The 26,366-nt window shown below is 42.1% G+C and overlaps 1 protein-coding gene across 2 annotated transcripts in view; it reads left to right on the top strand.

The window, feature by feature from the left end:
* CADM3 (cell adhesion molecule 3) overlaps positions 1–26,366 on the top strand; it is a 381,683-nt gene that overhangs the window by 219,479 nt on the left and 135,838 nt on the right. The window lies entirely within an intron of this gene.

Here is a 26,366-nt window from a genome sequence, read left to right as displayed (position 1 = left end):
CAGAGGTCTTGTTAAAAATGAAAGAAGTGAGGTGATTGGTTGCTATGGGCAACGTTTCCTCACAGGTTTTTATAAATCTCCCCCGTAGACTTTTTAGAAGCAGGTTCTACAGACTTGGATGAACCGGAGGTGCTCCTTGAATCATCTCCATAGAAAGTTGAATAACCTTGCAAATGTTTTACATATTGGGGGAGATTCATCAAGATCTGTGCTGATTAAACCTTGACCAGTTGCCCATAGCAACCAATCAGATCGTTTTTTTTTTTCAGAGACCTCTTCAAAAATGAAAGAAGTAATCTAATTGGTTGCTATTGGCAACTGTGCCCCTCTTCCTCCACACTGTTTTTGATAAATCTCCTCCATTGTTCGTAGCCAAAACTGCATTAAAAGGGTTATCCAGGAAAAAAAACTTATATATAGATATCAATTGGCTTCAGAAAGTTAAACAGATTTGTAAATGACATCAAAAAAATCTTAATCCTTTCAGTACTTATGAGCTGCTGAATTTGAGTTGTTCTTTTCTATCTAAGTGCTCTCTGATGACACCTGTCCCGGGAACTGTCCAGAGTAGAAGCAAATCCCCATAGCAAACCTCTTCTACTCTGTGCAGTTCCCGAAACAAGCAGAGATGTCAGCAGAGAGCACTGTTGCCAGACAGAAAAGAACAACTCAGCTTCAGCAGCTGATAATTATTGGAAGGATTAAGATTTTTTAATAGAAGTAACTTACAAATCTGTTTAACTTTCTGGAGCCAGTTGATATGAATTTTTTTTTTCCTGGAATACCCCTTTAACATGCTGCTGGTTCTAGTCTTAGCACTCCCTACCTAAGAGCATTGTGGGCCCGGTGCTGAGGATTTTGGTGGGCCTTTTTAATGGAGATATATAAAATGAATAAATCCATATTCCATACCTCTGAATAAATTGCAGTTAGTAGTTACAGCAGGTCTCCCGCACCACTTAGAAGTCACTGCGACACTGTGACACTGGAGGGTCCCACAGCTAGGACCCCCGCAATCACTGTGCAGCACCCGGCGTTCATTTAGAATGCTGGGGGTCATGATGTCATGCCACACCCCCTCAATGCAAGTCTATGGGAGGGGGCGTGGCGGGTGCCACGCCTCCTCCCATAGACTTGCATTGAGGGGGTGTGGCGTGACATCACGAGGGGCGTGATGTCACGACCCCTATGTTGCCCGCTCCAAGCGTTCGGAACAAAATGTTCCAAACGCTGGGGCAGCGGAGTACATCTTCAAAATCTTAGCAGCCAGCCCCAACATGTCACCTTGAAGTAGTAGTATCTGCCCCTACACAAAGAACCTTTTAGAAAGTGACTTATTAAAAACTCCCAGACCTACTTTTCCCTTCCCAGCTGATGCCTGTGGCCTGCACTTACATCTTCATGCCATGTGGGACCATGGTTCTGGCTGACCCATCATGCGCAAAGCTTGTGGCGCAAGTGAACACACTAGGAGGAGGAGCCTGCCCTGCACACTAGGCAAGTGGCACAACTAAAGAGGACCTGTCAGGAGTGTCACTGTGTCTGTGTGTGATGCTGTAGCTGCCCTGTCCACCTTTTCACACCATAGTTATACCATTACTATATGACCAGGAGAACTTGGTGTGCGGCACTGTACCTGTAGCTTGACAAAGTCAGGCAACCACAACAGTGCCACACACCCAGGGCTAGACTGGTTCAAAAAAGCATCCCTGGAACACAAACCCCACCAGCCCACATATAAATCCTCACCCCATTGTTGCCTTGTAGACCAGGCCTTAGACTTACATTTCTAGGTAAAATAACTAAGTAAAGCACAACGCAGAGGTCCACCGAAGATGCTTCAGAGTTATAATGTCATGGGTAATACAATTATTTACTATACCTGACAGGTCAGGAGAGGTGACAGCACCGCTAGACTCCAATGACTCACGGGTGACGTCTCCTCCGGAAGATCGGAGTCATTAACCTTTTCTTTTCTTTTTATTTCGCCATCTGGTCCAGACCTCAATGACGACTTCCCTTTGCTGCTGAAACACCTTTGACCCCTCACATCCGCAGTCATCTCCGGTCTCTGTAGTAACACAAATAAATGTATACCCCAGATGCTGGAAAAATGTATATTCCCAGACCCCCAAATACATTCACGTCCCCAAACCCTTGCCACTGTGCTGAAGGCTGGGGAATGAGGGGAACGAGTCAGCCCTGTGCAGACACTAGACGTCCGGAAAGGAAGGGCTGACAGTGCAGGCAAGGGAAGAAGTAAGCAGACCGTGCGCAGCAATACGGTGACACAAGACAGGGCACATGCTGTTTGTCAGTGACACTGTGAGCTCCTGCACTGTTGGTCATACAATGTAGTAGCCAATTCAGCCTAGGCCTATTTTCAGGACAGGGCCTGGAGCTGCAGCTCCATTAGCCCCTACTTAATATCATCCCTTTCCATTGTCCTGTGGGAGCTCAATTCCTAGTGGATGTGTCCATCGGCATTATGCTAGAAGAAAAGAAGGGGAAAAAAAGAAAGGGCGCTCCTAGTGCAATACGATAAGTAATGATGAGGTTCCCACTAGAATCTACCCAGCTTACCTGAATGTGCGTGTAGACTCGCTCGGTGTTCGGAGACCTCTAGTCGGTATGGAGGTGGCAGCTTCCACGTGGACCCGATCCTCAGCAGGGGTGTTGGTAAAGTTAATTGTCAGTAGCAGGGAGAACAACCAATGTTGTATCCCATAAAAAACGTGGGTTCTTAGCGCCGTCCTCACAAAAATTTTTAGACCAGTCGGTTCAGGAAAAGGGTTTATTGATGCAACATAAGTTTCGAACCCCACCTGGGTTCTTCGTCAGGCAACCAATACATGTCATGGTAGATGCAGCAGAATTTAAAATACAATTTCCTTTCAGTTCAACACATTACGCAGCTCACAAAATTATCTAAATAAAATGACACAAAAAAAATAAATAATATATATATATAACTCCAAAAAAGGAAAGCGGCACTCCAATGGCAGAAAAAAGGTGTATTTATTCACCCATCAAGTCAAATGCATTTGACTTGATGGGTGAATAAATACACCTTTTTTCTGCCATTGGAGTGCCGCTTTCCTTTTTTGGAGTTGTTTAAGAAGGGTTTGGAGTTTGAACCTGCGAAGGCTGAGCACCCGATCTGGACTTTAAGTCCCATTGTACAGTGCCGGTTCCCTCAATTTTTCTTTTTTTTTATATATATATATATATATATATATATATATATATATATATATATATACAAAGATTGATGTTCACCATATTATATTGTAATATATGGAATGTATTTTGTTTGGTTTAAAATCCCAGGTCAGAACTCCACAAGTAATTTGACAGCGCGTTTGATGCGCTGTCAAATTACATGTGGAATTCTGACCTGGGATTTTAAACCAAATAAAATACTAACATTCTATATATTACAAGATAATATGGTGATATATCTGTATATATATATATATATATATATATATATTTTTTTTTTTTTTTTTGTATAGTTTTATTTAGATCATTTTGTGAGTTGTGTAATGTGTTGAATCGGAAGGAAATTAAAATTGTGTTTTAAATTCTGCTGCATCTACAATGACATGTATTGGTTGCCTGACGAAGAACCCGGGTCAGGTTCGAAACTTACCCGTATATACTCGAGTATAAGCCGAGTTTTTCGGCACCATTTTTCGCTCTGAAAACGCCCCCCGCGGCTTATACTCAAGCGAAAAATTTTGGCTTAGCTGTGATGGGAGGGTCCATCTTCAGCCATCTATGCTGCAGGGACCGTCCGGTGGGGAGGGTTAGTCGTTACGGGCTGTCCATTTTCACCAGGAGGCCCTCTTCTCCGCTCCAGGCCGGCCCCGAACTAGTGACGTTGCATTGACATGTGCAGGGATGTCACAGACGTCTGCTGCCCACGGACATCCCTGTGCATCGTTGTCAATGCAACATCACTAGTCCGAGGACAGCCCGGAGCGGAGAAGAGGGCCTCCTGGTGAAGATGAACAGACCGGAACGACTAACCCTCCCCACCGGACGGTCCCTGCAGCATAGATGGCCGAAGATGGACGGCCCGGACCCGCTCATCCTGGGGAGGTGAGTAGAAAACAAAAGGGGGGGTCTGGATGAGGACGAAGGGATTTACAGGCAGTGATGATGAAGGGGGGGGGATGATCACGAGGGGGATGATGACGAGGGGGATGATGACGAGTGGGATGATGACGAAAGGGATGATGACGGGGTGATAATGACAGGGTGATGATGATGAGGGTGATAATGATGGGGGTGATGATGACGGGGGTGTTAATGATGGGGGTCTGGATGATGACAGGGGGGGGGAAGATTACATGGAGGGATGATGTATTTCCTGCCCTAGGCTTATAGTTGAGTCAATAACTTTTCCTGGGTTTTTGGGGGGAAATTAGGGGCCTCGGCTTATATTTGGAATGGCTAATACTCGAATAAATACAGTATGTTGCATCGATAAACCCTATTCCTGAACCGACTGGTCTAAGAACCCACGTTTTTTTTTATGGGTTCACATTCCAAGTATCAACCATAGAATTCTGAATACATTATTCTATGTGTCTAGCGTATAACATGATGTACCATACAATAGACTGCTTTTCTTTGTTCTTCTGGGAAGAGGTGCCCCATTAGTGAGACCTTATATTCTTATATGAGAAATATGCACACAAGGTACACTCACCCTCTGTGATGTATTCGCCTGCACGGATAGCCAGGAGCAGCGGCCATTAATCCAACAAAACAAGTCGATGATTAAGGCGGTGTACTGGCCGAAACACTTTGGTCTTGAAGCTTCAATCTGCTTGTTCTAGTTCTGTGGATCGGGACCCTCACTAAGTGGACCTCTATCTCAATGATATTTATGGCATATCCCTTGGATAAGACATCAATGCCTATTATTCAACATGAGAAGTAAATTTCAGAGAGACTGTACCTTGCACACCATCATAACACATGACACAAAGGTGTAAAATTGGATAGGTCAATGTACCCTCTTTGTCGAAAGTCAAATAATGGCCTCATTTTCGGAGAATGTGGGATCTTCAGTGACTGATTCATGCTTCTTTGTGTCACTAATAAGGGATGACAAGGAAATAACAACACCTGGAATACTTGACATCACACCTCGGATTATACCACCACCTGTGATTGCGCCCAGGCGGCCATTTTGTGTCTATTATTTGGTTACCGGGTGCAGTCGATTTTCTAAAGTAACACGTGTCCTGTAAAATAGAAGAAGTGAGTCTTGGCTTTCTCAGCGGGTGAAAGAGAGTTAATCCCTTTGCATTCACAGAATCCGCACATAGATTTACCCGTTCCCTGTCAGAATAATAAGTAGCCGAGCATTAATACTTGTCAGCTGTAAGAATAGGACAGTTATGACAATCGGGAGCGAAATTGACAGAAAATTGCCGAGAAGAGAAGCTCCGGACAGCAATAAATAACAAATAATTGTTCGGATATAAATTGAAAAGTGCATGAAATAGCGATTTGTTATGTGCGGGTACAGATAAGATGTATTCATAATCTTCCCTTTGAAAGGTGTTCTCTAAAGAATTTAAAAGTGTGTGGTGTCCCGGTACGGTATGGTATACCGTATCTTGTATGGTGGTCCCCAAAGTCAGAGTTAATTCGTTCCAGTAGGGTCCTCCTGGTGGGATAGCCCCTAGTCACCGCTGCTTTCTTTAATTTTATGATGTTTACATGTTTATGTAATTGTATATTTAATGTTGAATATAGTGTCGCAGGACCTTAGGTCACATGACTAATGTTAATTCTAGTAAGGTATGTTGAAGGACCTTCCTAGGTCACATGTCTAGACCATAATTCCTTGTAAAGTGAATGACAGATGGTATGGACCAATGAGCTCAAGGCCAACCCCTGCCCATATAAGGGAGCTGCCAGCCAATCCTCGCTCTCTTGGGTTCCGGACTAGCAGAGAGTAAAGATCCGTGTAACTTACAAAGACCAGACTAGGCCGAAACCTGATAATACTAAATTGTGAGTTACAATACAACTCCCGCTAAAGTCCACGTGACTGCTGGACCTAAACTCAATCCCCTAAATCCAGCAGAACAGCGCATATAAATCTACAGAGCTTAAAACTCACAAGGTCCCAACCAACTGTCAGGATCCTAATAGACTCTGCTTGTATAAAGACTGTTCCTGTTTAATATTGCATAAAACCTGCAGTAAAAGTTCCGACAGTTTTCTGAAACCTCCGGATGTGGAATTTATTTATTATTCCTCCTTATCGCTCTTGGGACAGGTGGCGATAGGACAAGCATATACAGAGGAGCCCTCACCCTGGCGTCACGACAGTTAAGGGTTAAACCAGCACCCTTTCATCACTGCACAGCTACACCCCATATACCCTATACCCCCACAAGCTTACCACAAGTGCGACTCAATTAAAAGAGCCCATAACAAGCTCTGGGGTGCACTGTGCTACAGCCCGAACCTTGGAGCTGACCTTGGTGGCAGCGGTGTAGGGGGCAGTGTTTATTTCCTCCTACATATGGCTAGGACAGTGCTCTTCAACCTGCGGACCTCCATCTGGAGGTCCGCAGGTTGAAGACCACTGGGCTAGGATATACATATAGCTTTTTTAACAACATAACTTGTACCTATGGATGAGATGGAGTAAAGAAACAATGAATCCCTTCCCCACCCCTTCCGTCATGGTGTCCGCCATCAGTGCTATGGCGCTGATTTTTTATCTTAAAGGGGAACTCCGGTGGAAACAAGTGGAAATCGAATGTTTTCAAATCAACTGGTGCCAGAAAGTTAAACATATTTGTAAATGACTTCTATTTCAAAATCTGAATTCTTCCAGTACTTATCAGCTGCTGTATGCTCCACAGGAAGTTGAATAGTTCTTTCCAGTCTGACCACAGTGCTCTCTGCTGACACCTCTGTCCGTGTCAGGAACTGTCCAAATTAGAAGCAAATCCCCATAGAAAACCTCTCCTCCTCTGGACAATTCCTGACACGGACAGAGGTGTCAGCAGAGAGCACTGTTGTAAAACTGGAAATAACTTCACAAATTTTTTCTGTATTATACAGCAGCTAATAAGTACTGAAAGGAATAAGATTTTCTAATAGCAGTAGTTTACAAATTTGTTTACCTTTCCGGCACCAGTTGATTTGAAACCATTTTTTTTTTTACCACCGGAGTACCCCTTTAATGGTCTCTCTGTACATACTCCTGGACACCCACATTAAAGAACATTTCACCCTGAACCCTGAAATAGAACTAAGCAAGGGTGAACATTTCAGGCATACCATTGACCATTGGAGACAGGGGGCCCAGTCCTTGTTGATCTGATCCCCATTACGATTGGGTTTTAAGAACAGGACTTACAGTAAAAAGTAGTTGCTTTGTCAAAAATTTTAGGGAAGCTTCTTTTCTGGGTACTCCCTATGGGCCTCCCCTCTTTTCTATGTTATACCATTTTATCCAAAGTATACAGAAATGGCATAAAATAGTGTGAAAACCATTTGAGTCTCATCTATGCATATCATTGTGCTTTACTTGTCAAATTCGGAAATTATGGGTGGCAAGATTAAAGGGGTATTCCATGAAAAAACTTTTTTTTTTTTTTTTTTTTTTTTTTTACATCAACTGGCTCCAGAAAGTTAAACAGATTTGTAAATTGACTTCAATTAAAAAAATCTTAATCCTTTCAATAATTATCAGCTGCTGAAGTTGAGTTGTTGTTTTCTGTTTGGCAACAGTGCTCTCTGCTGACATCTCTGCTTGTCTCGGGAACTGCACAGAGTAGAAGAGGTTTGCTATGGGGATTTGCTTCTACTCTGGACAGTTCCCGGGACAGGTGTCATCAGAGAGCACTTAGACAGAAAAGAACAACTCAACTTCAGCAGCTCATAAGTACTGAAAGGATTAAGATTTTTTTTTTTAATAGAAGTAATTTACAAATCTGTTTAACTTTCTGGAGCCAGTTGATATATATATATATATATATATATATATATATATATATATATATATATAAAAGGATAACCCCTTTAAGTCAACAGTTCAGTTCAGCCAAAGTGTATATTTTACCATTAATGCCATCTTTCCATATCATTGTCTCTTGTCTTCTCTATGTTACTTTACAATATAGTATTATGGAGGAATCTACCAGCTACAATTCACTATTATGACATGACACTATTAGATAGCTATTACGGCGAGGAGACATGTGGTACCTTCCCTATATCTGTCTGTGCTTCTTATACATAGAAATATGCTTTTATTTTCTGGTGCCAAGTGTCAAAGAGGCGTTCCCAATCCTCTAAAGTGCTGAGGGCTGGACCCCATCGCACCCATCCCATTCCTATCTCTGCTTGATTGACAGTCAGCTGGAATCCGAGCCCTGTTTGTAAATTTGCATGCTCAGTGCAGGAATGAGATTTGGAGACAAATAAGCAGGGATAGGGTTGGGAGGGAGGGGGGGGGGCAAGAAAATGTTCCAGCCCTCAGCACCTTAAGGGGTACTCCGCTGCCCCGGCGTTCAGGACATTTTGGAGCGGGCAGCTGGGTTGTGATGTCACGGCCATGCCCCCTCAATGCAAGTCTATGGGAGGGGGCGTGGCGGCCGCCACGCCCCCTCCCATAGACTTGCATTGAGGGGGTGTGGTGTGACGTTGTGGCCCCTGCCGGCACCTAGCGTTCTAAATGAATGCCGGGTGCTGCACAGAGATTGCGGGGGTCCCGCCACGATCAGACATCTTATTCCCTATCTTTTGGTCGTGACGTCATGCCATGCCCCCTCAATGCAAGTCTATGGGAGGGGGCGTGGCGGCCGTCACGCCCCCTCCCATAGACTTGCATTGAGGGGGTGTGGTGTGACGTCACGGCCCCTGCCGGCACCCAGCATTCTAAATGAATGCTGGGTGCTGCACAGAGATTGCGGGGGTCCCGCCACGATCAGACGTCTTATTCCCTATCTTTTGGTCGTGACGTCATGCCATGCCCCCTCAATGCGAGTCTATGAGAAGGAGCGTTGCGGCCGCCATGTCCCCTCCAATAGACTTGCATTGAGGCGGCATTGCGGCAGCGTCACGACCCTCGCTGCCTGCACCCACAGTTCTAAACAAATGCCGGGTGCTTCACAGAGATTGGGACCCCGCCATCAGATATCTTATCCCCTATCCAAAGTGTCTAGTGGCGGAGTACCCCTTTAAGTGTTTGGAAATGCCTCTTTGACACTTGGCCCCAGAGAAGCATTTTCCATGTTACGGAAGCACAGACCGATATATAAAAAGGTACCATGTGTTTCCTCGCCATAACAGCTTTCTAACAGTGTCAGCAATTTGTAAGGTGAATTGCATCCGACAGATTCCCAGTGAAGTTGCGTTGCAACAAATTTTTTTTGCAAGATTGCATAATTGCTATTGAAAATATCCTACAGTTTTGTGTATACAGCTCCTATGCAGAACTATGTGTCCCCATAGTTCCATTCTGTAAGAAACCCTACACAGTGTCATCCCAGGGTTATGCGTTACTTATGGACATGTTATTCTTACTTACTTTAAAGGGGTACTCCGCCCCTAGACATCTTATCCCCTATCGAAAGGATAAGGGATAAGATGTTAGATCGCTGCGGTGCCGCTGCTGGGGACCCCCGGGATCCCCGCTGCGGCACTGCGCTATCATTACTGCACAGAGCGAGTTCGCTCTGTGCATAAAGACGGGCGATATAGGGGACAGAGACGCGTGATGTCATGGCTCCGCCCCTCATGACATCACGGCCCCGTCCCCTTAATGCAAGTCTATGGCAGGGGGCGTGACGACCGCCGCGCCCCCTCCCATAGACTTGTATTGAAAGGGGCGGGCTGTGACATCACGAGGGGCGGAGCCGTGACGTAACGATGCTCCGGCCCCTGTATCGCCCGTCATTACGTGCAGAGCGAACTCGCTCTGTGCAGTAATGATAGCGCGGTGCCGCAGCGGGGATCCCGGAGGTCCCCAGCAGCGGGACCCCGGCGATCTGACATCTTATCCCCTATCCTTTGGATAGGGGATAAGATGTCTAGGGGCGGAGTACCCCTTTAAGCAGCATCGGTCCGTATCCATGGTTACCCACAGCTCTGCATAGGAGCTGCATACACAAAACAATGGACTATTTTTAAGGCAACACTTATTTGCAAACTTTCTTTAATTTTATATAAGACTCCTTGAAATAATATAATTTCATTAAAGGGGTACTCCACTGGAAAACATTTTTTTTATTTTTTTTTTATCAACTGGTGCCAGAAAGTTTAACAGATCTGCAAATTACTTCTATTATAAAATCTTAATCCTTCCAGTACTTATTAGCTGCTGTTATGAGCCACAGGAAGTTCTTTTCTTTTTGAATTTCCTTTCTGCCTGACTACAGTGCTCTCTGCTGACACCAGAGCAGGAGAGGTTTTCTATGGGGATTTGCTCCTACTCTGGACAGTTCCAAAAATGGACAGAGGTGTCAGTAGAGAGCACTGTGATCAGGCAGAAAGGAAATTCAAAAAGAAAAGAACTTCCTGCTGATAAGTACTGGAAGGATTAAGATTTTTTTAATAGAAGTAATTTACAAATCTGTTTATCTTTCTGGCACCAGTTGATTAAAAAAAAAAATGTTTTTCAGTGGAGTACCCCTTTAAAGGAACAACTCTTAGCGGGTCTTTTGTAGAAACTCCTCAGAGGGGTGAACATTATCAGCCATGATTGTTTTTCCTTCCTAAACTTGTCCAAACCCACATGACATAAGGAAACGCACGCTGCCGCCCCTCACGTCATCCGCGGCCAGCTTCAGGTTTCAGAATACGGCTTTTTGTTTTTTTTGTATTGATTTACTGTCAGCGCAGAATTCACCATTTTCATCCGCTATAAATGTAATCTCTGCCATATCTATTTGTTTGCATTACAGATAATTTGGAAAAGCCATTGCATAAAATGTTATCTATAGATATTACTCCAGAAGGTATTTGTCTAATATTTCCCGATTGCTGGATGCTGGCATTAGACCAATTGCTTTCAATTTTCGATTTTGCTATAACAAACTATTGATTTCCAGACGCCTCCATTGCCTGTTCTTCATTTGCCTCCAAGCCGAAGCCATTATTATGATTTCCTTGCTTGTATTTCTTTATTTCGTGGCTTCCCTGCTCTATGGAATGTTTTATGGCTGCATGATCTCCCGGTGACAAAGACGGCAGCCATGTGGTGTTCTGAACCAAAACACAACCACTTCATTATAAAATTCATTGACATTGGTCGCCCAACATGGCTGCCTTCTTTGGAAAAATGCTTTCTTGATCGGAGAGTTGGCTTGCTTGCGTATGCTTCAATGTAGAAAACCAAAACATCTTCCCATTGCTTCCCATTGACTTCAACCAACCAGACATGTCTTAGTTAAAAAGATCCTACTTTGGTGGCACTTTGGTAACTATGGATAACGTAAGGTCCAGGGGATGGGTTGATAGCTAAAAAGCTATGTACTCCTTCCCAGCCATTTTCTGCTGTAAAAAAAAAAGCTATTTTGCAAATAGTCTTTATTAAAAATTTCCTACCATTTTCCCTCTGCAGGTGCTATGAAGACCTCTGTGTCTCCATGGTGACAGACAATAAACATACTGTGTGTAGTCTGATCCTGCAGTCAAACTTTCTTCCCTATGTCTCCTATACATTTGTTATATCATCAAGTAGCAGGCAAGTAGAAGGGAGTATGACTGCAGCATCTGACTACTTGGGGTCAGTTTGTGGTCTGTTACCATGGGGACGCATAGGTCTGCAAAGCAGATGTAGACATAAAGCCATAGGAACTGTTTAATAAATCGTGTTGCTCACGAATATTCACAATTCTGTTCTCACAGCCTTTCACTTCCATCAATGTTGGCAGGACATCTATTTACATGGTGAGATATGCTGCAGACAAACAAGCATTTGAAGTGCTGCATAAAAGATGCGATCAGCTGATGAATAAGGGCGCTCTTCCACAGTGCAGTTTTACCCTCTAGCAGATGAGATCAGCTGACAAGTAAGGGTGCTCTTACACAGTGCAGTTTCACCCTCTAACAGATGAGATCAGCTGACAAGTAAGGGTGCTCTTACACAGTGCAGTTTTATCCCATAAAGATGTGATCAGCTGATGAATAAGGGTGCTGTTACACAATGCAGTTTGATATCATAAAAGATGAGATCAGCTGATGAATAAGGGTGCTCTTACACAGTGCAGTTTAACATTATGATAGATGTGTTCAGCTGATGAATAAGGGCGCTCTTACAAGTGCAGTTTTACATTATGAAAGATGTGATCAGCTGATGAATAAGGGCGCTCTTACAAGTGCAGTTTTACATTATGAAAGATGTGATCAGCTGATGAATAAGGGCGCTCTTACACAGTGCAGTTTTGTCCCATAAAAGATGTGATCAGCTGATGAATAAGGGGGCTCTTATACAGTGCAGTTTTACATCATGAAAGATGAGAACAGCTGATGAATAAGGGCGCAGTTACAAAGTGCAGTTTTACCCTCTAACAGATGAGATCAGCTGACAAGTAAGGGTGCTCTTACACAGTGCAGTTTTACCCCCATAAAGATGTGATCCACTGATGAATAAGGGTGCTGTTACACAATGCAGTTTGATATCATAAAAGATGAGATCAGCTGATGAATAAGGGTGCTCTTACACAGTGCAGTTTTACATAATGAAAGATGTGATCAGCTGATGAATAAGGGTGCTCTTACACAGTGCAGTTTAACATTATGAAAGATGTGATCAGCTGATGAATAAGGGTGCTCTTACACCGTGCAGTTTAACATTATGAAAGATGTGATCAGCTGATGAATAAGGGTGCTCTTACACAGTGCAGTTTTACATCATGAAAGATTAGATCAGCTGATGAATAAGGGCGATCTTACACAGTGCAGTTTTACAATATGAAAGATGCGATCAGCTGATGAATAATGGTGCTCTTACACAGTGCAGTTCTACATTATGAAAGATGCGATCAGCTGATGAATAAGGGCGCTCTTACACTTTGCAGTTTTACATCATGAAAGATGTGATCAGCTGATGAATAAGGGCGCTCTTACACAGTGCAGTTTTGTCCCATAAAAGATGTGATCAGCTGACCAATAATGGCGCTCCTACACTATGCGGTTTTACCCCATAAAAGATATAATTAGCGGATGAATAAGAGCTCTTACACTGTGCAGTTTTACCCCATTACTGTTCTGGACATTGAAGACATTTGAACTTTCTGACTGCTACAGAAAAGGTTCTGTTGACATTATTATTATTATTGTTATTATTAATATTATTGTTGTTATTATTATTGTTATTATTGTTGTTGTTATTATTATTATTGTTATTATTATTATTATTTGTCTTGTCCTGCTCCATCATGGGAACAGAACAACTAAAATGACAGCAGTGCTGGATCCGTCACGTGACAGGTCCTGACTGTCCACATTGACTATCATGGGGGCCCATCAAGCTTCCTTGATTTTGTCTGGAATATTTACGAAATTTGGGATGGATGCCCCTGGCAAAATCTCCAAAGCTGTTGTGAACAAAGCCCAAGTGGACAATAATGGGGGCTCTTGGTAGTTATGTGGTTATTTTTGGGGTATTAGATCCCTGTTGAACCCAGTGTTCCTTTAGAGCGCCGGAGGCTTGTGACATCACGGCCGCTCCCTGCTCGTGATGTCACGGCCACGCCCCCTCAATGCAAGTCTATGGGAGGGGGCGGGACGCCCCCTCCCATAGACTTGCATTGAGGGGGCATGGCCATGATGTCACGAGAGGAGCATGACCCTGACGTCATGAGCCTCCACCCCACATCGCCAGTCACCCGGCATGGTGCAAATTTGTTCTGTGCACCAGAGGTCTGGGGTGCCGCAGCCGAGATCGTGGGGGTCCCCAGCGGTGGGACCCCTGCTATCAGAAATCTTATCCCCAATATTTTGGATAGGGGATAAGATGTCTAGGGGCAGAGTAATCCTTTAAATCAACTGATGCCAGAAAGTTAAACAGGTTTGTAAATTACTTCTATTTAAAAATTGTAATCCTTCCAGTACTTATTAGCAGCTGTATACTACAGAGAAAAAAAAAAATTTTTTGATTTCTTTTCTGTCACGACCACAGTGCTCTCTGCTGACACCTCTGTTCAGGAGAAAACCCCTATAGCAAACATATGCTGCTCTGGACAGTTCCTAAAACGGACAGAGGTGTCAGCAGAGAGCACTGTGACAGAAAAGAAATTCAAAAAGAAAAGAATTTCCTCTGTGGTATACAGCCGCTAATAAGTACTGGAAGGATTATGAATTTGTAATAGAAGTAATTTACAAATCTGTTTAACTTTCAGTTGATTTAAAAAAAAAAGTTTTCCACCAGAGTACCCCTTTAAATGAGTGAAATGTGTTGCAAAACCTGTTCATAATGACTAGGCTCCTCCATTTGTTACATGTATATGGCCTTTTTTAGGCCTTCAAGGGGTACTCCAATGGAATATATTTTTTTTTTTAATCAGCTGATGCCAGGAAGTTAAACAGATTTGTAAATTACTTCTATTAAAAAATCTTAATCCTTTCAGTACTTATGAGCTGCTGAAGTTGAGTTGTTCTTTTCTCTCTAAGTGCTCTCTGATGACACCTGTCTCAGGAACCGCCCAGTTTAGAAACAAATCCCCATAGCAAACCTCTTCTACTCTGTGCAGTTCCCGAGACAAGCAGAGATGTCAGCAGAGAGCACTGTTGCCAGACAGAAAACAACAACTCAACCTTAGCAGCTGATAATTATTGAAAGGATTAAGATTTTTTTTATAGAAGTAATTTTACAAATCTGGTTGACTTTCTGGAGCCAGTTGATATAAGAATTTGTTTTTCTCCTGGAATACCCCTTTAATCCTTCCAGTACTTATTAGCTGTTGAATACTACAGAGGAAATGGTTTTCTTTTTGGAACACAGAGCTCTCTGCTGACATCACGAGCACAGTGCTCTCTGCTGACATCTCTGTCCATTTTAAGAACTGTCCAGAGTAGGAGAAAATCCCCATAGCAAACATATGCTGCTCTGGACAGTTCCTAAAATGGACAGAGATGTCAGCAGAGAGCACTGTGGTCATGATGTCAGCAGAGAGCTCTGTGTTCCAAAAAGAAAACCATTTCCTCTGTAGTATTCAACAGCTAATAAGTACTTAAAGGATTAAGATTTTTTTTAATAGAAATCATTTACAAATCTGTTTAACTTTCTGGCACCAATTGATAAAAAAATTTTTTAAAAAAGTTTTCCACCGGAGTACCCCTTTAAAGACATCCTGCAATGCAGAGATTTTAGTAATTCACCACGCTTGCTTCCTTTCGATTGTTATCCTGTTCTGCCTGCTCATCTCTCCGCTGGTTCTGTAATATCTAGTAAAGGAAGTATTTCCTTACACAGAAGACCGGCCAGATCATGACCCATCGCTGTGTGTTCAAGATGGGGGTCGTGATCCATCCAAAACACTCAGGTAATGAGGTAAAGAAGTTCTGGGGGATGAGAGATCAGCCTTAACCTGGGCCAAATTCATTTAGCTCCAGTCTTATAGTCGACTCTCATCTCTGTTCTGTGCGGTTTGTCGGCTGTGCACGTTCCTTTATGATTGTTTTTTTTTTTTTTAAAGACATAACCCTGTTCTTGAATGGAAGAAAATCAAGTAAAAGAAAGTTAAAGGGGTACTCCGGTGGAAATTATTTTTTTATTTTTTTTTTTAAATCAACTGGCTCCAGAAAGTTAAACAGATTTGTAAATGACTTCTGTTAAAAAATCTTAATTCTTCCAGTAGTTATCAGCTACTGAAGTTGAGTTGTTCTTTTCTGCTCTCTGCTGACACTTCTGCTTGTCTCAGGAACTGTCCAGAGTAGAAGCAGAGGTGTCAGCAGAGAGCACTGCTGTCAGAAAGAAAAGATCAACTCAACTTCAGCAGCTGATAACTTATGGAAGGATTACGTTTTTTTTTATTAGAAGCCGGACACCCTATGATTTATTGGGCAGACTAGATGGGCCAAAGGGTTCTTATCTGCCGACACAGTCTATGTTTCTAAGTAATTTACAAATCTGTTTAACTTTCTGGAGCCTGGAATACCCCTTTAAGGGGTTTGAATTAGTCTTGTCAGTCTTGAGTCCGTTGGGTTCTTGCTCTCTGAACACATCTTACTGACAAGTAAGTACAAAAAAAGTGGATTTCCATTAGGCTCTACCAGGGGTCAAGTCCTGGGAAAAAAGGTGCAGGAACTCACACAAAATTTCCACTCAAGGGCTGGTCCTGCAGAACTCCTTCTAATGGGAACGGTGTTCCTGCTTTGGATAAAGTGCAGGAACTCAGTTCCCACGCGTTCCTGCAGGACTTGGGCCCTGGGCCCTACTTAGGCAAAGCCCTTTTGGCCATGGGTAGACCTCTGCCATCCTCCCTAGACAATACCTAACCTGGACAGCCTCTTCCATAACATCTGATGTAGAAGAAGCGATCTCTTCAACCATGGTGGGTTGTCCATCAGTTTCTATTAAAAAAAATCTTCATCCTTCCAGTACTTATTAGCTGCTGAATACTACAGAGGAAATTCTTTTCTTTTTGGAACACAGAGCTCTCTGCTGAATCGTGACCACATTGCTCTCTGCTGACATCTCTGTCCATTTTAAGAACTGTCAAGAGTAGGAGAAAATACCCATAGCAAACACATGCTGCTCTGGACAGTTCCTAAAATGGACAGAGATGTCAGCAGAGAGCTCTGTGTTCCAAAAAGAAAATAATTTCCTCTGTAGTATTCAGCAGCTAATAAGTACTGGAAGGATTAAGATTTTTTTTAATAGACATAATTTACAAATCGGTTTAACTTTCTGGCACCAGTTGATAAAAAAAAAAAGTTTTCCACCGGAGTACCCCTTTAAAGGGATACTCCAGTGCCCCAGTGTTCGGAACATTTTGTTCTGAACACTGGGTGCCGGCTGCGGGGGTTGTGATGTCACCGCCTCGCCCCCTCAATACAAGTCTATGGGAGGGGGCGTGGCAGATGCCACGCCCCCTCCCATAGACTCGCATTGAGGGGGCGAGGCCGTGACATCACAACCCCCGCAGCCGGCACCCAGCGTTCAGAACAAAATGTTCCGAACACTGGGGTAGTGGAGCACCCCTTTAAGACCCAGGAGAATCTTCTAAGGCTTCTTCTACATAAACAGAGATGGCTGTTTATAGTGATGACATGGCAGGTCAGGCCCGTATTTAATTTTACACAACATTTACTTATCAGACAATGACTGGTGGTAGCTTTCTCGGTAATAAAAGGCTTCTTTCTACGCTGCAGAAATTTGCACTGTAAATATATGCATGAGATTACATGCGTGTGATTTTTTATTTGTCTCTGTCACTCTCCCGAAAAATTATCATCCCTCTCCTGCTGTCAAAACCGCATTTGGATGGTAATAGGAGAGGTGAACACAACAAAAAATGAGCTAATATATACAGATCACAGGTGTATTCTAAGGAGAGGCTGTCATTATGCAGTCAGCGCAGTCACTGCGCCGTACGCTTACAATTAATGCGTACATACCACAACCCTATCATATGTACCTACATCCTCCACTATTGTTCTGTTACTCGCATCACTGGAGGTCATCTGAGGCTCGTAGACGGTGACAGCCGGGAAAACGCCTTACTACTCATATCAGAGGCGTAGAGTCAGCCCTGACACCACTGATGGGAGCGATATCTGGAATATATAGCTATATATTTGCTTTTAAAGGGGTACTCTAAGACATCTTATCCCCTATCCACCGCTGGGGACCCATGTGATCTTGCATGCAGCACCCCGATAGAATTTGTGCCCGGAGCGCGTTCGCTCCGGGTCTGATTACTGGTGTTCACGGGGGCCGGAGCATTGTAACGTCACGGCCCCGCCCCCGTGTGACGACACGCTCCGCCCCCTCAATGCAAGCCTATGTGAGGGGGCGTGACAGCTGTCACGCCCCCTCCCATAGGCTTGCATTCAGGGGGCGGGGCCGTGACATCACAATATACAATATATATTGTGATGACTCGCTCTTGCAGATAGGTGCGGTTGCAGTATAGAGGCAAGAAAACAGTACTTTTCAAATCAAAGTTCTGTGTTTTATTCACACTTGGCACACAGCAAACAGTCTTAGATGCAGTTCAAAGAAAAACGTAACAAAAGTCCACCTGTATTCCTTAGGTGTTTGTTCACACCTGAGTCCATGCCATGCGGCATCAAGCAAGTCTTTCCCAGGCCTCCAGGCAGACTGTTCACTCCACACTCAGCTCTCTCTGGCAGTGTTAGCTGCAACTAGCAAATCCCCCTCAGCTGGTGAAGCGGGCTGCCTTTAAGGCCAATAAAAGGCGGCCTGGATTGTGGGGAATGACCCCCACCCTGCACTTGATCATTTCCAGTAAGAGCCGCCCGGATTGGCCTTCCAGCCATGCTACCGCCACAGCATCAGTCTGCATCGCAGCACAGACACTGGATAAATACCGACTCCTACTTCACCAAGGCCAGGAGCCTTGGTGACACAGATCGCCCATCAACCAACATGTCTTTCACCTTCTCACAATATATATTACATTTTTTTTATTTTTTTATTTCTTACTTTTATTTTAATTTTATTTTTTGTTCACATTTTAATGCGTATCTACACATATGTATATCTCTGATGGTATTGTCATAATATAAGAATCTCTAGTAGAAGTAATCTAATTATAGAATGTATGATATCATAGTAAAATCTGATGTCAAATGTCACAGAGCTCAAAGGAACTAGTGCGTTTTTGATTTTTTTTCTGCGGTATCTGTTTATACACATTCTCTATGTCTCGTGTGTATTTTATTCTTCTTTTCTTTTTATGCATTATGGTTGTTTTTATCATAATACATTCGATAGGTGTTTCTTACATGTTCCTTACATGTAAGGGTGCGTTCACACTTCGGAATCTCCCCTCGCTGAATTCAGCGAGCGGAGATTCCGTCTGGCGGCCGCCCCACCAAAAATACTTTGGCGCTAGGGCTGTCACCATTGACGGCTATGCAGTGCTCGCGGAATCCGTGCAAAGAATGAACATGTTCTTTCTTTGCGCGGAACAGTTTCAGCGGCGAGACCCATTCACACTAGTGTTAAGTTCACAAACTTAACATTAGTTTGAATGGGAATTCCGTAGTGTGAACGCACCCTAAGGGTTAACTCTCGGGTATATTACCTTGACAATTGCCCATTCTTGCTGTGCCTGAGGAAGCTGCGCTTGCGCAGTGAAACGCGTTGCCTCTTGGTAAATAAAGTAGTTACCTTCAAGCTACGGCCCCTGTTTTATGTCTGGTCCCGGTCAGCGCCACAAAATTCCTGTCACCCTTGAAGCCTGTTTTTCGTATCCTTTCCTCAGGATAGGATATGAATGTCTAATCCGTGGGGTGCCAACTGCACTCCTGGCACTCCACCGATCACCTGAGAGTCCTTTACAAGGACCACCATTTTTCTGGTCATTAATAATTTCCTTATAAACTATATCAGATTGGGTTTTTAATATTAGACAGTTTCTGTAGTTCCAAAAAATACCAAGTAAATAAGTAAATATAAGTATTTTCCACGGTTGTTGAATATTGTGTTTTTTTTTTTGTTGTTGCGGCTTCTTCTTAGAGAGTGACCTACAATATGAGCACACAACTGTAGAGAAATGACTCGATGCAGGTCTTTATGATGTAGTATTTAGGAATGTAGTACTGCATCTTTTTTCCAGACTGTAACCTACATTATAGACATAGATGCTGAGTCGGCTGCATAGCGTTCCCTGGGAATTAGAAGGTTGGCATGTATGTGTAGATACGGGTACACTTTAATTGGTCCAAATATTCCACAGTCTATAGTAATCTCTGGAGGTTAGTGCCTGCTATCTGTATCTGCAAGTGTAGAAATGTATTAGAGCCATTTGCTAAATCCATAGAGAAATCCATGATTTCTTTTTTTTTTTTTTTTTTTTTTTTGACTGGTTTTATGGAGGTTTATATGAGGCACTGTGCGGGGGCCCTATAGTATGCCAATCTACATGACAGGCCCCAAGCCCCCAAGCAGTGTCCTGGGGTAAAGCTTCCCTGCGACACCTAAAACAATTATTGCCACCTATTCCCTATCTGGAATCACAGGAAGACCTATGTCGTCAAATTGTCTACTTTACTAATGACCTTATAGTTCTTCTGCCAGTGCTAATTCATGTGAACAAGGAAGCATTAAAGGGGTACTCCGGTTGCAAAAATTTTTTTTTATTAAATCAACTGGTGCCAGAAAGTTAAACAGATTTGTAAATTGCTTTTATATAAAAATCTTAATCCTTCCAGTACTTATCAGCTGCTGTATACTACAGAGGAAGTTCTTTTCTTTTTGAATTTCCTTTCTGTCTGACCACAGTGCTCTCTGCTGACACCTCTGTCCATGTCAGGAACTGTCCAGAGCAGGAGAAAATCCCCATGGCAAACCTATCCTGCTCTGGACAGTTCCTGACATGGACAGAGGTGTCAGCAGAGAGCACTGTGGTCAGACAGAAAAGAAATTCAAAAAGAAAAGAACTTCCTGTGGAGCATACAGCAGCTAATAAGTACTGGATGGATTAAGATTTTTAAATAGAAGTAATTTACAAATCTGTTGATTAAAAAAAAATAAAAAATAAGTTTTCCACTGGAGTACCCCTTTAGCAAAGTATTGTCTCTGGTTGCGGTAGAGACCAGGCAAGGTTTGGCAATTACCTTGCTTGGTCCCTTAGTCTCACAGCATGCCCGGACAGCCAAAGGTTGTCTAGGCATGCTGGGGGATGTAGTTCTGCAACAGCTGGAGGACCACTGCCAGAATCCAAAATCCAGAAACAGTGCCATTCTTATTCATGTTCAAGTATGGTATTGCATCTCCCTCCTACTCAGGTGAACTGCAATACCAGACACTCCCCAAATGGTTAGTAATATTTTAAAAGTGAAAAAATTGAACATTTTAGGAACCCCCTCTCCATTATGCTGCAGAGCTCTGAATGTTCGTATAGCGCACTACCCTGGCACCCACCTAACGCCATACTTACCATTCTTGCTGACGGCGACCATGTTGTACGTTCCTCCAGGCGGGTAATACAGCTGAAGCCAGGCACGCTACCCTGTGTAATAAGTATGATTGTAATTGGGTAATAAATCCAGAAAGATACTGTCCCCGCAGATCGGAAATTTTCGACTTTATCTAAATTCTCTCCGTAGGCGACAAATTAGAGAATCCGCTTTATCAAAGGGATACAGAGTCGTAAATGAAATATTTTGGCAATTTACGCTTTTACTTAATTTTTTACCCAACATTTAAAGGCTGGATTGTGATGATAGCTTTGGTGGCGCGCTGTTATATATGTGGGTTTCCAGCAGGCATGGTAATGAATTATTGACATATTTTGCATGGTGATTACCCAGCAGCCCCATGCCAGGAGCCTGAGAGATTATCCAGTATAATGCTAGATCTCAAGTGAGACTGTTATTATGTGATAATAACCCTTGTGTAAGATTAATAACAGGGCTCCATGGCTGCAGGTTGTATAATATCTATCAAATTCCGCAAACATGGGATTTGTACATAGACATGTCTGTAAGGAAGGGGCGGTGACACCTGAAAGGAAAAACAGCTTAATGCACATGTGGAAATGTTTGCTGAAGGACCTGGAAAGCAAATGCTATTCCGCCAGGATCGTTATGACAGTTCTCAGTAGGCCGAGGCGGGGTCTTAAGGGTTAATACTTTAGTCTGTGCATAAATGACATATTTATTTCCTATGTACGGTACCACTCGTCATATATACAGAGATCGTTTTTTTCCAGATCACGCTTTATGCCAAATAAAATGATCCAAATTAGGGTTGGTGGGGGCGCTGTTTCTTTTGTTGTCTATGGAAAAGAGTTTCTGTGTAGGCACTGTGGTCAATAGCGGTACTGCAAGTGACTGAATTAAAAGGATATAGCCATACCGAAATAATCTGTATATATATATATACACTTGGAGTAAGGGCGAGAACATACATATCTATGTTGTGCTTAATTTTGAGTCATTATACATCTGTCATGTTGTCGGATTTGAATCTTAATGCTACCATAATGACACTATGAAGGCCCTGCGGCATCTTCTAATCTTCTACTGTATCTGTAGGGGATAGATAGATAAATAGATAGATAGATAGATAGATAGATAGATGATAGATAGGTAGATAGATAGATAGATAGATAGATAAATACTGTAGATAGATATGAGATAAAAAGATAGATAGATAGATATGAGATAAATAGATAGATAGATATGAGATAGATAGATATGAGATAGATAGATAGATATGAGATAGATAGATAGATAGATAGATAGATAGATATGAGATAGATAGATATGAGATAGATAGATAGATAGATAGATATGAGATAGATAGATATGAGATATATAGATAGATATGAGATAGATAGATATGAGATAGATAGGTAGATAGGTAGGTAGATAGATCGATAGATAGATAGATATGAGATAGATAGATATGAGATAGATAGGTAGGTAGATAGATCGATAGATAGATAGATAGAAAGATAGATAGATATGAGATAGATAGGTAGGTAGATAGATCGATAGATAGATAGATATGAGATAGATAGATATGAGATAGATAGGTAGATAGGTAGGTAGATAGATCGATAGATACTCACTTTGAAGTAAATAAAGACATCACTTTATTTCACCAGCCTGGAGTGCCACTGCTTCTACTTTACTAGATATGAGATAGATAGATATGAGACAGATAGATATTAGTAGATAGATATGAGAGAGATATATATTAGATAGATAGGTAGATAGGTAGGTAGATAGATAGATAGATAGATAGATAGATATGAGATAGATAGATAGATATGAGATAGATAGATAGATAGATAGATAGATATGAGACAGATAGATATGAGATAGATAGATAGATAGATATGAGATAGATAGATAGATAGATAGATATGAGACAGATAGATATGAGATAGATAGGTAGATAGGTAGGTAGATAGATAGATAGATATGAGATAGATAGATAGATATTAGATAGATAGGTACATAGATAGGTAGGTAGATAGATATGAGATAGATAGATATGAGATAGATAGATAGATAGATAGATAGATATGAGATAGATAGATAGATAGATAGATATGAGATAGATAGATAGATATGAGATAGATAGATAAATATGAGATAGATAGATAGATAGATAGATAGATATGAGATAGATAGATATGAGATAGATAGATAGATAGATATGGAGAAAAAAAACCTGCCTATATATAAGGTCATATGTATAAGCATGTATAGCCCAAGGCCTGAAAATAAGAGTAACCAATAAACTGCTATATGCAGCTATACCATAAATAATTACACCTACAGAGAAACAAACAGCTACAGAGAAATGGTGCAGAAAAGATAATAATAAACAATGACTATTGTTATTGAATGAATTCACTATAAAAGCACAAATGAAAAACATGGGCGAATTACAGCAACTAACAAAACGGAGATGATCTGGGATTACCTGGTAGAAACATACATAATATATACCATGCTGCAAATACTTATATACAGGGGGTATTATATAGGCACATAACCCTGAGAGCAAATCAAATAAAGTGTAACTGCAAAATACAATATGATAGATATGACATAGATAGATATGACATAGATAGATAGATATTAGTATGACATATAAATATATAGTATATAGATGATAGATAGATAGATAGATAGATATGAGATAGATAGATAGATAGATATGAGATAGATAGATAGATAGATAGATAGATAGATAGATAGATAGATAGATAGATAGATATGAGATAGATAGATATGAGATAGATAGATAGATAGATATGAGATAGATAGATAGATATGAGATAGATAGATATGAGATAGATAGATAGATAGATATGAGATAGATAGATAGATATGAGATAGATAAATATGAGATAGATAGATAGATATGACATAGATAGATATATATTAGTATGACATATAAATATATAGTATATAGATGATAGATATTTCCGTTCTTAGGATGTAGTCCTGTCCCAGTATCGTGCAGTGGATGATTTCCTCGGCCTCCTTTGACATTCACACTGTATGGATGGCAGAATGGGTAGCTGGCGCGGTGCCCGCTGTGTCTATATTTGCGCTAATTAGTGTTCATTTAAAACAAATAACAGTAAAGTACATTGCAGAATTACATAAACAGATTTGGCAGGATCGCAGCCACCTTGTCATTTTGGGCTATCCATGGGCTGGATTACTGATAAGCACAAACAGATCACGTACCGGTATCAGCGGAGAGGAGGATGGGAGTTGTTCTCCAGCTGCAGCACGGTCATGTTCACACCTCAGAATGTCCGCACATTCTGCAGACTGCGGGGGCTGACACAACATGTCGGCACTAGGACCGCACGGGAATGTCTCATATACGGCTATGCATTCTGTGTGGAGTCCGCAGAAAAAACAGACTGGTTCATTCTTTCTGCGGACACGGAAATCGGAATTTCTATGGCAGAAACATCTGGTGCGGAAATTGAACATTTGACATTTTGTTTCAGTTGCCTCACGTGTTCCACTGCTCTTTTGGTGGGTAGTAGTAGGTCCCGGGCCGGAGAAGCAGTGGAGGACTGAAGGTGAAAACAAAAACAGGTCATACGGTTGGCCTATCCATAAGCTTTGTTAGGTTGCGTTCACACCGCGGTTTCGCTATAAGGTTTCGGCATACGGTTTCATAAAAAAAAAACGTATGCAACCGTACAGAAAACCGTATCCATAGACTTCCCATTCAAAAACATATGCACCATAATGTATACAGTTGTCTCCGTTTTTTAAACCACACGGTTTTTACTTTTTTTTTCTTTCCGGACAGAAAACCGTAGCCTACCATGGTTTTTGGTCTGGGTGAACAACCGTATTAAACCGTATACGTTTTTTTAATAACATGGGAGTCAATGGGAACCGTACAGAACCGTATGTGCGTACGGTTCCATCCAGTCTTCCCCATACGGTTTTTGACTTTCCACAGTTATTTATTTCTTGAAATTTCAATAAAACAAGTGAAACTTTATTTATAATTTAGTGAAAAGTTCAAAACGTGTACGTTTTTTTTCTTAAAAAACGAATGCAACCTGTCATCATTTTTCAAACCGTATACAGTGATCCCTCAACTTCCAATGGCCTCAACATACAATAGTTTCAACATACAATGGTCTTTTCTAGACCATTGTAACTTGAAACCAGACTCAACATACAATGCTTTGGAATCTGCGAAAGGTGTCAATGGCTGGAAGAACCGACCAATCAGAATGGATATTTCACTGGTAAAACTCCTGTGCATGCACTGACTGGTGTCTGGTAGCGCCCCCTACAGTACAGGGGGGTATTACATGTTCTGTACTACTCTTTACCTGTATTACTGAAGTGTATGCACTGACTGGTGTCTGGTAGCGCCCCCTACAGTACAGGGAGGTATTACATGTTCTGTACTCTTTACCTGTATTACTGAAGTGCATGCACTGACTGGCTGTCTGGTAGCGCCCCCTACACTACAGGGAGGTATTACGTGTTCTGTACTCTTTACCTGTGCCAGGGTTAGCTGCTCCTTTGGGCATCAGGTGAGGGCGGCTCCATTTTCCATTTTTTTAGAACATTGCGTCTTCTGTACAGGACCCTGTAGAAGCTCCTGTCCTCTACATAGACCAGTGTTTCCCAAAGAGGTTGCCTCCAGCTGTTGCAAAACTACAACTCCCAGCATGCCCGGACAGCCAACGGCTGTCCGGGCATGCTGGGAGTTGTAGTTTTGCAACAGCTGGAGGCACTCTGGTTGGGAAACACTGAAATAGACAGTGATTACAGTTCCCAGCAGATCTTTCTTACTTTTATATGTGAGGATTTGCTTTATCTAGATTAGTTATCTACTTATTTTTCTTTAATCCTCACTTTTTTCTATTTTTGGATGACATTTTGGGGCTTCAGAACCAATTACTAGGTTTCCATAGAGATATGATCTCAACATACAATGGTCTCAACATACAATGGTCCCAACATACAATGGTCTCAACATACAATGGTGGTCCTGGAACCGATTAATATTGTAACTTGAGGGACCACTGTACAGATAAAACTTTGTACACACGTTTTGATACAGTTTAGTCCGGTTTTGAGGAGTCCATTTTTTTTAAATCAAAAACCTGATACGGGAACTGTATTGCAAAAACGTGGTGTGAACCCAGCTTTCCCAGGATCATAGCCTA

This window comes from Hyla sarda, chromosome 11, assembly GCF_029499605.1.
Source record: "Hyla sarda isolate aHylSar1 chromosome 11, aHylSar1.hap1, whole genome shotgun sequence".
Taxonomy (NCBI): Eukaryota; Metazoa; Chordata; class Amphibia; order Anura; family Hylidae; genus Hyla; species Hyla sarda.
Note: the sequence above shows the minus strand (reverse complement) of the source record. Positions and strands in the feature narration are given on the sequence as shown.